This window comes from Amblyomma mixtum, chromosome 7 (assembly GCF_055824585.1).
Source record: "Amblyomma mixtum isolate Tamu chromosome 7, ASM5582458v1, whole genome shotgun sequence".
Lineage (NCBI taxonomy): Eukaryota > Metazoa > Arthropoda > Arachnida > Ixodida > Ixodidae > Amblyomma > Amblyomma mixtum.
The window spans coordinates 18,565,706-18,578,467 of NC_143018.1; the positions used below are offsets into that span (position 1 = coordinate 18,565,706).

The following is a 12,762-nucleotide window of genomic DNA, read 5'->3' on the forward strand; positions in this document are numbered from 1 at the left end:
AAGTGAGTCCGGGTGCTTTGTGAGCCGCAGGTGTGCTCACAGAACTCGCTGCACGCAAAATGCACCGGATGGCTGTGTTGCTCGTAGCGCATCACTTCCCTTTCCTTTCGTTCCTTCTTGGCCCAGTGTTCGCCCGCAGAGAGGCCTCTGATAAACGGCGCTCTCTAGCTGTAACGCGGCCAGAGCACGGGGGAAAACTGGCGGCCATTGTTAGAGCCGAACGGAGGCTCGTGGCATAGGTGTTAATTAGGTTTAGTCAGAAAAGAGAGAGAGATAAAAAGGAGGACCTGAACGTAGGTGCAACCTTGTTTTGCCACCGCTAGGCGCCATCGGGCGACGCGAAAAGTTATGAGCTCGCGCCCAGACCTTACTGAGCGCGCGCATTCGTTTCGAACGTTTTGATAAGCGGCTGAACAGGGGCCGGATGAGATCTCTTCGAGATAAAAGTGACAGATAACAAGAGTTTATAGCCTATGTAGATAACTTACATAGTGAGGCTGTTGTATTGGAAGGTAAAATACGCCAGATGCGAGGCAGATCGCGTGATCACTATAAAGTAATTCGGCTGAAATTAAAACTAGCGGTTTGAAGTCAGCTTGTTTGGGTGCCAGGGTGGATACCAACAGAAGGGAAAAGTTATTGGAGAAGACGAGTCAGCTAGAGTGAGGAGCTTTGGAAATTTTTTGAAATATCCTGGCCTCGGTTAATGAGAAACAGGATTATTGGGAGGGACCGTATAAGAAGACATTTCCCATGCAGTTGACCCAACTCTCTTGTGGTTGCGATGATGAGACCATGTATAGTTAGCTGTGGCACACATATTGGTCATTTCTGGTTGCGTTCATGCCCACGAAAGGGTGCGTATATGACCGAAGGTTTGCCGAGAAGATCATAGCAACAAAATAATACAAGCAAAACAAAGTTCGAGAATGAAACTACCGTACTTGTTATCGCCAGACGAGCTCGCATATGTTTTTCGACAGCCGCTAAACAAAATTGGGAAGCCGACCATCTGGAAAATCTTTCTCTAGAATGTGATCGGTGCTAAATTTATAAGTAGACCGTGAAGCATGTCTAGCTCGACAGGTATACTCTAAAACAGATAGATCGAGATGCAGGCTCAGGCTCCTCTAAACTTGCAGCTGCAAAAATTTCGCTGCAATGTCGCGTAAATTTCACTTCTTAAACCTAGTATCCGAATCCATTCTTTCATGAGTGGCAGTTCCCATTCTGCGGGGGAAAGTATAGGCTGCGATGGCGAGGAAACAAGAACACAAATATAGAGATGCAGCTAGACGAAATGCTAGGAACAGCCACTTCTATGGTTGTCTCCCATAGTGGCCGAATGGAAATGATGCGTTGACAAAGGATACTTGTAGCAGTGCCTGTGTAAAAATAAACTACCGTCCTCGTGTCATCTTCTCAGCAATCAATATCGGACGGGAAGAAAGCGCACGCAGTTCGTTGGTAACATACCGGACTGAATTCTATCCCGACTTTGCTGATTGTATGAATGCGCTCTAGAATGCCATCCAACAGAGACTGCCTTTGCTGTCGCAACTACACTCGAGGCAGTACTGACCATAGCTTGTCGTTTTTGCATCCAACCTGGCATTATCCTCGATCTCCACAAAGACTCTCAGTATTCCTTATCTATTGTGGTACGCAGTATTGCATCTATGTTATCTGTCTTGCATCTTGGCCTACATGCATACATCTAGATATTGTGATGAACGTTATTGTTTTGCTGAAGGGAACTTTGCTACTCCTTGACATGTGGTACCTCAGCCATTAATGTACATAGTCATCATGGCCCGATTTCCACTTTCGCTGCACTAACAGTCGTAGAAGGAAGTACTCCTGTTACATTGGGGCAGTATCTATAACCGATCAAAGGAGGGCAATATTGGAAAAGTGTTGGACTCCACCCTCAGGACCGGTGGAAAAGGCCCGCTTTGCAAGGGGACGCACAATGCCAACTCTTCGACGATTGCATTCACTGGCAAGATCGATGATGGGCGGGGAAATGAAGGAAGAAGAATGAAGAAAGATACCTCCCCGCGTTTCTTGCGTAATCGATTCCTCGGCTGCCTATTCTAGCGCCGCCTTAAAGCGTTCTCCTCGAGATTGTTGTATAATGAAAACTAACAAAAAAAAAAACGAGAAGTTAGAAATAGGCGGCACTTGAATAACACTCGTTTCGCGTTTTTCTTATTGGGCCGCATCGATTCCAGTCCTTTGTTCGCAAGTCAAAGGAAAAGCAATGAAGGCTGCCACGTCAAGCCGGCAGTCTGTCATTCTTCGCTCTATCTGGAGCGGTGAGCACATCAAGCTGAACGCGTTACTTGTGTGCGCGCTTTCTTTTGTGCTTAGCCAATGTGCGAGCTTTTTGTTTTCTTGAGCCAGCCCCGTTCCCTTTGGAAAAAAGCTAGGAGTGCTAAAAAAGCTTTAATCGGGGAAATTGGAGTAGGCAGGGTAAAGGAGGAGTCAAGATTGTAGGGGGCCAAACCACTCACCTTTTACCTGCCTTGTTGACTTTGTTGACATCAATCATGACGAAAGCAGAATGAAGTAGAGAAGCAAACCATCGTTTACAGGGAGAGCCGGTCCGGTCGTGAACTGGCTTCAGCATTCTACCGCTTCCAGAGTGGCTTCAACATCCTGCCACCAGCCTCTAACCTCACCCCCCCCCCCCCCTCTCCTCACAATATCCATTCCATGGCTATAGCCCAACGTACGGTCGCCGCCCTATGTGTATAGCCACCGTACGGTAGGGTGACTAAATACCGAGTCTCTCGTCGGTGCCTGTGCGCCTCTGCGAAATGCGCACCGGCTTCGTTTATGCAAGTGGCATCATTTGCGAGTTTTTGGTGCGCCCAGCGTGACGTCATTCCAGAAAGCCCACGTCACCAGGAGCAGAAGCAAAGGAAAAATGGACTAAAAGAAATGTAAAACGAAATGCAACGGTACAAAATACGGTGCCCGGATTTCTTTCGACCAATTCTCGAGCTTACACCAGCGAATGGGAAGCGAAATTCTAGAGGGCCGTGTATAGCGCAATGTCAGTGCACGTTAGAGAACCCCAGGTGGTCGAAATTCCCGGAGCACTTCCCGACGGCGTTCTTTATAGCCTGGGTTGCTTTGGGACGTTAAACCCCAATAAACCAAACCAACCAACTTTCTTGAGAACGCGCCAGTACAGCTCTCGAAGAAACGCTGCTCTGCTTGTGGGGCCAAAGAAATCAAAGCGGAGCTCTCCGGAGCCTCGCCACCGTTACAATCCAGACGACACCGCTGCTCCGTCAACCCGCGCACGTTCGCGGTGCTATTCGATCTACTGCTCAGTGGCTTGCACGTCTCGCGAGCCTTGGTGCGACAATGGGCCGGAACTCGCAATACGAGGGACATACGAAGGTGTCGGGGTGCACAACGACTCACATGCGAACGGGGAAAGCCCGTTGGCCTGTTGTGTGCAATGTAGTGCAGCAGCCAAGGTCACCCGCCACTAAGCAACTGCACTTGCCGCACAGCTGGCGCCATTGGCGAAACAAAGCCGAGTTTCTGGTTCCGTTTGGAGAAATGTTTTTACGGCATTACCATTGCAATCTTCATTCGGCGAAAAAGCCGTACCGTGTGTGTGTGCATGTGCGTGCGTGTGTGTGGGTGCGTGCGTGTGGGTATGTGTGTGCGTGTGTGTGATCACCGGTGTATTTGTTTTAAGCTCGTATACTCCTCTGTAATAAAAGTTCCTAAAAGTCTTTCTTGCTTTGATTTGAGTCAATAATTCCAAATAAAAGCTGCACGTTTTTTATTTAACCGCTACAGTCCTTTCGATTCAGCCACAGAGCTTTTACAGCGCGCTGGTCTTCGTACTCTGACAAGTAGAGCAAAACTGCAGCGTTTGAAATTTCTTTATTTACTTCTTCACAACACATTCCAACTAAATTTTTCAGACTTTCTAGATATAAGACATACGCGCCAAACCAGACACATACACTCAAATATGATTCAGGAATTTTCTTGCAATAACAACTCATTCTGGTATTCTTATTTTTCGATGCCCGTACGCGAATGAAACGCTTTGCAACCGTGTATTACCGCACAGCCAGCATTGGAAAAATTTATTGCAGTCGCTGAAAAGGCAGTTCTTTCTAATACGCATTGTTGACCCTGTTTCATCATGTGTATTTATTTTCTGTTTCATCTTGTGTATTTGTTTGCTGTTTTTTTCCCAATCTTTCTTTTTTTTTAAATTCCACTCATGTAATGACCCCTCTGGGGTTAGAAGTATTCCAAATAAAAATAAAAAAAATAATTCCGCAACGTTTGTTCAAGTTATGATTCATGCTCTGGATTTGGTGAGGCACTTTATTTAAAAACTCACTGGGCGGTTACCTCCGTGTAACGCGAGAATCAACGAGATCTGTTTGAGGTGGAGATTTTTTTCGTGCGTTATTATCTTTTTCGCTAGTAGTGTGCGTGAGGTCACCATGCTATCACTCGTGACGCCACTAATTTGGGATCACTCAGAGAGACAAGTTGCAGGGACCTCATGCGCTACGTTACGGCGTATACTGAACAGTCAGCATGGAGCAGTGCTCTTGCTTCTCTTTTTTTACCCTCCTTTTTCCTCTGCGCAATCCTCCGTGCTATGCCAGCGCCAACACCGCAGAAGCCAGAAACACCATTTTAACTGATGTCGCTTTATATGTCGGACACATTGCGTTTACATAACCATTAACTTTGCCGTCAATCGCTAAAAGTACGTAATATTAATTGCTAACAATTCGAGCCCTTTAATTTAAAGCAGGGACTTTCGGATTTGGCTGCCGTAAGTGTAAACGTATTTCTCGTATCTCCAAGCGTATATCACAGAGCGCATCATCATCGTTTTCAGGAGCGCATCCACCATACTCAACACAAACAAGACATAACAATAGGCAATCAAATTGTTGCGCTCGGCCTGATGAATGTGTGGGCATCGAATTATGACGGGGAACCTAACAACGGCCTGTCTATGACCTTAGCCCACTGCGTAGTTTAATCGTATAAGCATACAGGGTTTCTTAGAAAGCCCTAGCTTTTACGCTTCCTCGGGTCAGGAAGGATTGCCTACAACCTCGAAATATGAAAGGCAGACACTCCCGAGGCCCGCTAAGGGTCTTAGTAAATCAGAGGAATGTCACCTTCGCAGGCCACAAACTATGTCTTTCAATAATCCAGATACGCTTCACGCCATTGAGCCCGAGTCCTTTTCGGCACAGTGGAAATTTTGTGGCCAGAAGGCAAATCTATGCCATATGGTATGGGCTTGTCAGAAAAATGACAGCATTAACATCATAAATCAGCCAACGCGGGAGGGCTGGAAGGCGGCCCTGTCCAGCTCGGACCTCGAGGAACAACGAGCCCTCGTCGCCAGAGACGGGCACCGGCTTTTGCCAACGGCGTCCCGGACTAGGGACCCTGACAGGGAACTGAGGCATTGTGGATTTAAATAAACGTTTTCATCATCATCATCCTACAACCTCGGTAAATAAAGCCGCGTTGACCTGTGACACACTCTTTGGTTTATCTTCTTTCCTAGTCAGTGGACACCGAACAAAAATGATATGAGATATGTTCCTTGCTTTCATGCTTTATCCAAAGTCAGGAGGCACTTTTTTGTTCTGACTCGTATCGACGTATCGTCCTTAGCGGGACTAATCACTTATCAACCACTTCGAGTTTTTTTAGCAATCCTGAATACTTGATGGAAAAAGATTTGAAGACAAAAAAGTCATCGCCATAAGGTACGCGAAAGCCAATGCACGTTTGTGATTATACAAATAAAGCACACCTTGCGTAGGTACCGTAGTTGCCAAAGAATAAATATATATCAAGTTGTTTCATGGTGAGAGCTTTTTTCGGGAGCCCACCCCGAGTGGTCGCGGAACTGAAGCCCTTTGAAGCTGTAATAATCTGTTAACAAGAAATAAGTAAGATGCCAAGCCAAGAGATCGAAAAAGAGACGAAAGAAGAAGACGGAAACAAATCAAAGAGGGATAGAGAAAAGGAGGGGAAAGATATGAAACATGAAGTGAGATAGAAAGAAGGGAAGAAAGAAGAAGAGGAACAGAAACTGAGCTAGAAGAGTGAAGAAGAATAAGAGGAAGAAGTGGAAGAAAGAAAAGAAATATGGATAAAGAAGTGGAGCGGGAAGAAGAAGCGATTACAGATGCCAAGCCAAGAAAAAGAAGTGAGAGAAAGAAAAGACAGAGAGAAAGAAGAGAAGAAGAAGGAAAAAGAAGCAAAAATTACTTGAGCCAAGCCAAGCCAGAGAAGAGGAAAAGAAGGAAGTGAAAGAGACAGGAGAGAAGAAGCAGGAAGAAGAAGCGAAAATAAAATAAGCCAAGCCAGAAGAGAGAAGAGGAAGTTGAGAAAGAAGAGAATGAAGAGAAGAGAAGAACAAGAGGAAGAAGAAGGAAATAGAGTAGAGAAGAAACTAGTGACATATAGCTGATCTCGCTGAATGTTTTAACTCAGTCGTATTCTCGTTTATCGGATGTCATTCTTGTTTTTTTTTGTTTGCGGTACGTATTTACACTCCCTGTTCCATCATGTCTCTGCCGCCAGCCCAGAAGCACACGCACCTTTTTCTTTCTCAAACGAATAGACTGAAATGCTTCCTTGCCACCTACTTCTTCCTTTCTGAAATGGTAAGAAACTTCAGAAAAAGATACGGGCAAGGAAGCAACAGGTGGAGAATGGCGAAGTGTGGAGTTGTCGAACCAAGACACGTCTTCCAGGCTCCACGACAACCCATTCGACGCTGGCTCAGTTCGCGTCACCAGCGGACAACTGAACCGATGTGGACAGAAAAGGAATCGTGTCGCACTAAGCAGATCTCTCCGGCAGATGCACATTGTTGCGTAGGAAATAAAAAAACTGCACGAAAAAAGAAAAAGTGCTAAATTTAACCAATAAAGGCCCGCTTCGAGCAAAGCATAGTGATACAAACACATAAACCAAAGAAAACGTGTAGCTATCAAAAGAGACGAAAAAAAGATAAAAATAGAGGGTGGGACGCTTCGAAGAGGATTGCGTACTGTCATCTCCTATTTTGTCGACGTTGGCTCCGCTGTCTCGCTGCCATTTTTTCTGCGCTCTACGCACTCGAGCGATGTTGCTTCCTGTTTTGTTGCCTTCCTGTCATGCATTCTTCGCCAGTCATCTTTTGTGGCCGTCAAAATCGTCCGTGAAAATTGCCTCCTTAAACATGGATTGGGTGCTTATAGACTTTCTTTTCGGAGAAGATAAGCTGAGAGTTTATGCGTACGAAGTGTCCGATATGTGTTTATGGCGGAGTCCTTGCAGAACAGGGCATCTTGCAGAACTGAGATCGACTAGAGTCTCTATAAAATTATGGACGGGTCAAATTGTAGATAGTTTTTTGGACACCAAGCTCTTTTATGTATTTACGAATCGTTAGTATGAAAACCCGTGGTCCCGATATTGGACAGAGTAAATACACAAAGGCCATTGGAGCCCAGCATTTTGTCAAGTTAGTTTGGACAGCGACGAGAGCAAAACATTTACCGGCCCACCTTGTTCTTTCGTTTCCTTTACTTTCAGGGAATGACATCAGCAAAAGGCTGTGCGGAAACGAAATTGCTGTCCTTTCGAAACGAAATGATGTCCTTTTTTTTCCTGTATGTTTCTTTATGCTTTACATTGCTGAAGGGCCCAGTCGACGTTCCTTGTGACGCGCCGTACAGCATGAATGGCATCGAAAAAAAAATCTTCTGCAGTTTGCGCTAGGTTGAAAGCCGCCTTCAGCAGCTGTCAGGTGGCTGAGCACAACTATGTACTATCAGTTCCTGAGCTGTGGACAGATAGGAGATGCGTAATTCCGCCTTGAGTCGTCATCATGGGCCACTGGGCGAGTCAGACTGGTCAGACTGCCCCATATTATCTTTAAAATACTGGTGAGTAGAATAATGTAGCTCAAGCTGACAAGATTCTGTCTAATTGACACTTCACTGCGCTCCATGCATGTACATATGTTAGAAAGGGCTTTAAAAAGAAAGAAAAAAAAGGTTCCCGGCCCAGTAGCAGATCTTAATCATGTATTTTTTCTCGACATATTCTATTGTATGGAAAACTACACTACTATAGCTGGGACGCATTCCGTCGTGAGTATCCGAGTGACCTTGAAACAACCTTGAGATAAGTCATGGCTAGTGTTGCTTTGCACATATACCTATCCATGTGTGGTCCACTTAGTGGACCACCTTTGACCTTGAACTCCAACCTTCAACTTTGACCCTGAACTTTGACTTTGTCATTTGACCTTGAACTTTGATACTGAACTTGTACATTTAATTTTGGCATGGCAAGTTGTCGGCAGAGGCAGTAAAAACGTCACGTGGTAATAACCTTGTGTCACGTGATTCACTTCTGAGTTGTGACGTCAGGTATGGGGTATATATAACCGGAGCTCTTCTCTACTGACCATCGGTCAGTCTGTCTCCATCAAGCCAATCAATGAAGACGAATAAGCGGCTGTGAAGTGGTGGGGGAATTGGTAAGCAATAAAAGATGTACCAAAGATAAACCATGTTTAATCATGCTTATGCAGCTTTCGCTGCGTGAAACACGGTTAGGGAGAGTTGAATCGCTGCCTAACTTCTTTTACATTCACGATTAGTTGATCCAGACGGCTAGCTTTATAAACAGCTTTGCCCTGGAACTAAAGTTTCCTTATAAACGAGGCACGGCTGTTTATTGTTTTCTACAGTGGGTGCACGCCTAGCGGCCAGGTAGAATGATTATTATTAAACACACGTGACAACTAAAGCGATTCTCGTCTCACAGGTTTCTTGTTCACAATGGATCTTTCAAATCCAGTGACCCTCTATGTTTGCTTGGGCGTTGGCGCCACGCTTCAGATACACGCGTTTCTATAGCGGGCGTGTGTTGAAAAAAAAAAGGAACGATGCAGACGCTTCTTTTGCGTAAGTGAAACACAAGAATGGTTATTACGTTTGTTTGTAATAATGACGTGATTGTGATAGAGCAACTCCCCTGTCTGCTTAACTGCAAACTGACTAGGCTATATCCACCTGATTCCAGCTGTATGGATGCGAAGGAAAGTTTACAGGTTTCAGAAATCCCGAGAGTTAGGGATGAAATTCTTGTTATCCTTCAACTTGAGCCCGCTACTATTGGAACCACGGGTGGCCACTGCCGTTTAAACTTACCTCGATGAATAGCGGGTAGCAGTTCAAAGACGAACTGGTCAACTGCCTTAGCCGAGAACAAGACCTTAGTCCAGTATGGACACTACTAGATCAATTTCCGCTGTGTAGACCTGGTGGTCGTACAAAATTGTAACTCTGGATCAAGATAAGATCTTCTACAATTTCTCAAATTTAGAACAACTGTTGCTTTCTCCTCTGTCAAAGCGCGGCTGTGCACAGTGGCTGACAGTTGTATCTGTCTTCTTGACCGAAAAATATAGCGCACAGGAAATCCCTGGTGCATATTGCAGCAACCGCCTGCCAGTGTATGGTGTGTAGTGTAAACTTACGGAGTTAGTCTTCCAAATGCCATACAATTATCATACAAATCATTCAGAATTATCACACAAAAGTCACTCATTTTAGCAAAATTACTCATTTGTCATGCAGACGTCACTAAATATTATACAAATTGTGCGTCATTTGTATGACGCAGCTTCTATGAGGTTATTGCATCATACAACTTTTTCCAGCATGGCAGTGTGCTCTATTTTTATTTATTCAGTGCTCCGGAATAATGAGCTGCTCTCGTTTCGTCTACCGTCAACAAGTTTTCAGCTATGCAACTTCAACTAATCCATAAGTCTACTGCTGTTAGTGCTAACTATCCAGCATTTAATTGCGATGCCACTTCCAGCCCATTCATGGTGCTCCACCTTCAACCCTACTGCAAGCCTAATGCTCTGCTCAAAAATTCAGCTTTGAAAGCGTTCTACGAGCGTGTTAACACCTTCTATCCCGGTCAAAAAACCAAACAGAGAATTTTCTACCGTCGGAACAGATTTTCTGTAATGTTCGTGAGAATGAACATGCAATAACATAAATTTTAGTGACAACATGCTTTTATGTAGTTACTACAGAAATGTACTTCAATGCTACAGACTACAGAAAAGGTCCACGAAGAAAAAACTGCAGTAATACAGAAAGAAACATTACAAAACAGCAGAAAAATCGTTTGCCGCGACAGAATGAAAAATTATTTTGTCGTATTTCTGACACGGTTCTGTCCTATTGTTCGACTGGCCACTTGCGTAACTCCACCTCACATCGTCGCTGTGCAAACAAACAATAGCAAAAAAAAAACCCTTTCCCCAGTCAAAGAAGCATGAACAAAACATCGCGCGGTAGGGCTGGTTGTGAGGGGGGTTGAGGCCCCTGGGGGGGGGAGGTGATGAAACTCCACGTATACCAGACTTAGGTCCGTCTGGTGCAATACGTGCAAGTGTTTCCGAAGAGGAAAAAAAAAAGGAAGTCCAAAGAAAAGCGTTAAAGTTCGTCCCGCTTCCAGTGGCGGCCATATTATCCAAGTTGCTTGCTTTGCGGCCAGATGTAGAGAGCCACGCTCGCCCAGGAGCCCCTAGGCGTCGCATCGTTCGTGCTTGGTTCGGCGGCAGTGTCAAACAGACGGGACGCGAGCCGAATGCGGATCGCGCTACGCTTCGTCTCTCTGAAAACGGTGCAGTGGCGTGGAAGCCAGAGAGCTGTCACCGGATGATCACAGGCCCTACTCGCTGGGCCGCCGAGTACAAACGGGAACGTTTTGCGATTGGTCGAATGTGAGGGCGTTAGCCAGTCGTGATAACTATCTATATGATACTCAGGGCAGCCAGTTTATTACATTATTCTCGCCCCTGCGAATAGGTTTAGAAACTTTGTAACTGGCTATGAGGTTATTTGAATATTGGTCCAACGCTAAGTCGATCGGCGACTTATGTTCTTAGTTATAATCAGTTAGGAAGATGAAAAAGGGCTTGGCGTATCAGATGGAAGTAATCCAACAACGAATGAACCAATACTTTTTGTGAAAGAAGTACTGAAATGGCCAGAAGAATCTATTAAACCTTTTTAAAAGTTTGTAATTAAAAATTATTCGCAGTATCCTGATTAATGGAGCTTTAAAATGCATCATTTAAAAAAAAAATACTGTTCCTTTTCTAGGTTTTGGCTTGACCAGCACAACTCACTATTACTATTACTGTGATCTGACCATCGGTGCGCCGGATGACAAGTGTAGAATAGGTTTGATCGAAAGCAATTCTTTCTTGCCAAAAACTATAACAGAATGGAACCACCTGCCCCCCTCCATTGCCTATATTCAATTACCTGTGGCAGTCAAAGACGCGCAAAAAAAAAAAAAAATTCTTGACTGTCTAGCCTGCTTATTTCGTGTTTTTTCTTATCACTTGTTTGCTGTGCCCAGAGCATTTTGTTTCTTTTCTTAAGCTCTGCACCATATGTTTCAGTATTTATTTATTTCCAAATATTGCAGGCGGCAGCGCTGCCCAAGCAGGAGCGCGTGTACGCGTGTGCTTTAATTATCTCATTTTTTTTCAAATTGTTTTTGTTGGAATTTTTGTTCAACTCCTGTACCCACCCCACTGTAACGCCTCCTAGGCCTTGAGGGTAAATAAATAAACAAATAAACAAATAAAAATAAATCAATAAATCATTCTATTATAATAACCATGAGTATGTTCCCTTACCGGCATAAGCGTCTCCTCCACGCCTTCGCTATCGCCTCTATGTGCGGGAACATGGAACGGAAGGCGAGCATGGATTAAACCTAAAGAGGAAGAATCTTTGCATTCTATCAGTCCTGGAGAGCACCCATGTTCAAGACGCTGCTTGTGTTTATTAATGCGATGCGAGTGCATTACTTGTCTCTGTCGCGTCATCAAAAAGTGTCCTCAATTTTGTCCTCATGATTACGTCTGTCTCTGAAGGCAAATGTGTGCAAGTGCGACTGTGACAGATAGTGTGCGAAAAAATGTGGCCGTGCGAAAAATTTGGCTGATGAGGTTTAATCAGATAATTAATTAAACGCGAAAAAACGCAAAAAAATGCATTTAGACGTCAAAAAAGCCATGGACGTCGATATAGTACATGGACGTCAGAACAGCCACGGACGTGGATATAGTGTGTGGACGTTTTGCTTCCGCATTGCTCCAATGTGGGTCACTGCAATGATCTCGAATTTTTTTGGGCGCCAGACAGTAAATCTCCAGTGTACAATATTCCGCAGAAATCTAGTGAGAGAACGTATAGAACAATGCCTTTGGAACAATGCGAGGCAGAAGGGGGAAGGAAAGAAGGCCCTCTCTCTTTCGATGTTCAATGCACACGAGCACGTGCACGCAAATCGCGCTGTCCCGAAATCCTCTCTGATTTTCTTTTCGGTCTTGCGAACTTCCTAAACGCAATGCTTCTCACGTCGCCAGTTGTTGCAAGCGCAAGAATCGTTTGGGTCGTACATTCTTGCATGAATTTTAACGGTTCCCCCTCGTCCATTCAGCGCACACTCCATCCCGTTTAGTCACACGTTCGCAACTCAGTTCAAGCTACCGTGTCAGCGAAGTTCACCTCAAGTTTATTTGTGCTGTCTTTGCTACTTTTTGATTCTAGACTGGGTGGATTTTAGTACGCGCACTTCATACTTGCTACGATGGATTCCAGAGAAAATGGTTGTTTTAATGTCTCCTCCATT

General features: G+C 44.7%; 1 protein-coding gene across 5 annotated transcripts in view; it reads left to right on the forward strand.

Annotated features, from left to right (window-relative positions):
* Positions 1-12,762, forward strand: part of LOC149335140 (uncharacterized) — a 167,983-nt gene that overhangs the window by 152,510 nt on the left and 2,711 nt on the right. The gene's annotated exons all lie outside the window — the stretch shown is intronic.